Below are 3,045 nucleotides of genomic sequence, written 5' to 3'. Positions count from 1 at the left end.
GGACAAGTCGTCAACTTTCCTTCGTCGGCGATGGCTTTCGCATAAGGATTCGACAAGGGGTTCTGGAGGTTTTTGGTCACTGTTGACGAACAGAGGCTGTTCCAGGGAGGAAGCGGATTTTGCTTCCATGAGAGTACAATCATAGGCTTTTGAGGTAATAAATCATTATTTAACGCTGTTGATGAGTCTGTGTTGTGGAATGAAATACTCTCTGTTGTTCTTTCCAGGTTAGCGCATAATTTACTCTCTGTGACGCTAAAATACTAATCTGTATATGGTTTTTGCAGATAGGGAGAGAAGGACGGAAAATGGCTGTTTTGTTGTTGTAAAAAGTCCGTTTTGTGCAGGCCCACGTGCTCGATGAGATATTTAAAGATGACATGTTTTAAGGTGGTGGGTGAGGGGTAGCTGACATGTTTAGTGCACCGATGCTTTCTGTTTGCAGCCTTCGTTTCGTTTCGTTTCGTTTCGTTACGTTCCTGTAACATCTGCACGGCTGACTTTGGCGGGACCTGTTGAAGCTACGCTAACCAGGAGACCGGCTAACCAGCGGACCGGCTAACCAGCGGACCGGCTAACCAGCGAACCGGCTAACCAGCGAACCGGCTAACCAGCGAACCGGCTAACCAGCATACCGGCTAAGCAGCAGCAGCAGAGATAAAGCTAAGTGCACCATGTCGTACGCACCCCGTTGACCACCGTTGTCTTTTTCGTATCTGTGATTTCATTGGAGTAGTGACAACGTGGTGTGTGTGACACCTGCACGAACTAGAGCTTTTCGAACAGAACATTCGCATTTAACTATATTTACACGGGTTCAGCGTGTTACTATAATTTTCTATATACTACTGGCATTTTGTCAGTGAACACTGGTTTTTTTACGTGTTGAGAACGTAAAAGGAACATATTTTGAGTGAAGGCTCGAGGGAGGTGGAGAGTTTATACATAAACAGGCGTCTGAAACTTATACTTTTGTTGACTCTATTTAATTGTATGCCTGCGAGAGTGGATCGTGGTGTGGTTAGTTAATTAGTAGTAATTAACCGGTTCATAATCACCTTAAGTGATATATTGAAACGTGACAGTGAGCCTCTACCCCGCCCCCTGCCCGCGTATATCGGGGTCTGTCGGTTGACCCTGTTGTCTACGCCTCGCTGGGGGGGGGGGGGGGGGGGGGGGGGGGGGGGGGGGGGGGGTAAGGGCGTCTACGCTGGATGTGGTGATGGGGGCAGCAGGGGACTGGGGCGGCCGACAGGGCAGCGATGGGAAGTCATGGGACGAGGTGGTAGCCTCCGTGTTGGGACTGCTGTCTCTGGCTTGTCGTTCCTGCTGCTCACCTCGGTGCTCCCTGGGTCTCTTGTGCAGCCTCGTTCCCCTGTAGTAGGCCGTGAAGCCCTGGTCTCGGAGCTCCTTGAGCGTGGTTCGCTGTCTCGGTGTCAGATCGTCGTTCATGGAGACGTCAGCTGACCTCAGGCTCTGTCTAGTGCTGCGGTTGGCGATCAGTGCACGCTTGTCGTTAGCGTTGTGCAGCTTCACCAGGATAGGGCGAGAGCGCTGTTCGCTATGCTGTCCGAGGCGGTAAGCTCGATCAAGGTCGTCTAGCTGCCACTCCTTGCCCGTGTCATCGTGTAGGTTAATGGTGTATAGCACTGCTCTGGCACAATCCTGTCCTGTTTCACCAGACGTCTCAGTGACACCGTAAAAAATAACATGGTTACGCCTAGAATGGATACGTTGTTTCTCTATTTCTTCGTCAAGTTGATACATCTTGTTTTCCAGTGCAGCAGTGCGTTTTTTCATATCATCCATGGCTTGTTCACCCTCTTTCAGTTTCTGTGATATGTTATTTAATTGGCATGACATCCGATCTACCTTTGCACTGAAGGAATCATTTTTGTTGCCCAGATTCATTTCCAGTCTATTTTCCAGCCCGTTGATAAGCTCCTCCATTTCTGGCAGTGGCCCTGGGTTGAGTTCGATGTCGCCGCACAACATTAGAAACATGGCAGTCGAAATGTTTACATACCGTGAGTGACACGCATTGCCAGCTTGTCTAGCAGACGGGTGTTTCCACTGTAGCATGTCCATCGCAGAATACCTGTCACTTGTTAACACCGCGCCGATGGAAGAAAAACTGTCACAAAACAAGCTCTGACTGACGCACCCTCCAGCGTAGAAGTGGACAGTGGTCGTGATAGAGTCCGAGTGTTTGAAACACAGCACAGTGCACTGAGCGATGGTCAAAAACACGAGAATACAGAACGTGGTCAGCACGAGCCTGTATGATAAGTCCGTGTAGTAGTCCCACTTGCAAAATGGAGAATATTTTCCCTGTTTTCGACGACGAACTTTTTTCATCAATAGTTTAATCAATGTTGGTTGAAATTGTCCAATTTTTGCACGGTGCAATGCAGGACACGTAGGCATCTTGTATTGCAAAAATTGCAGCAATTAGTGGTTTAGAAATAGTTAAACAAGCTCATTTCACCGGACGATCAAGAAGCACGTCTTACCAGAAATCTGAAAACAGCTCACCCCCGGGGAGAGACAGAGACAGATAGAGACAGAGACAACGACAGAGCTCAGGTTATATATAAGTGATCTTAATAACGATCTAGTGAGACGTCACGTTGCTACATATGCATCTTGTGACTGCGGATTCCCGTCCGAATCCGTAAAACACTTCATATTCGATTGTCCAAATTATCGCGAAGCACGTCAAGAAACTATACATACCCTCCCTAATCACATAATTCACCTCCCCCACCTTTTAAACGGAGACAGACAGTATTCTTTAGATTTGAACAGGAACATTTTTTCCACCGTACACTCGTTCATTGAACGTTCAGGCCGCTTTGGGCAAACCAGAATAAATGCTCTACAAGCCGGACAACAACTTTAACTTCTGCACATCTCCTACCCATCCCTCTTCTTTTATTCATCTTCTTTCCCTCCTTCCTTCCTTTTACTGTCTTTCTTTATAATCATTATGCAACGTTTATTACGTTATTAATAGATTTGGTTTATTGAGACAAATTGTTCAGC

This window comes from Littorina saxatilis, unplaced genomic scaffold (assembly GCF_037325665.1).
Source record: "Littorina saxatilis isolate snail1 unplaced genomic scaffold, US_GU_Lsax_2.0 scaffold_396, whole genome shotgun sequence".
Classification (NCBI taxonomy): domain Eukaryota; kingdom Metazoa; phylum Mollusca; class Gastropoda; order Littorinimorpha; family Littorinidae; genus Littorina; species Littorina saxatilis.
This window is presented reverse-complemented; position numbering follows the sequence as displayed.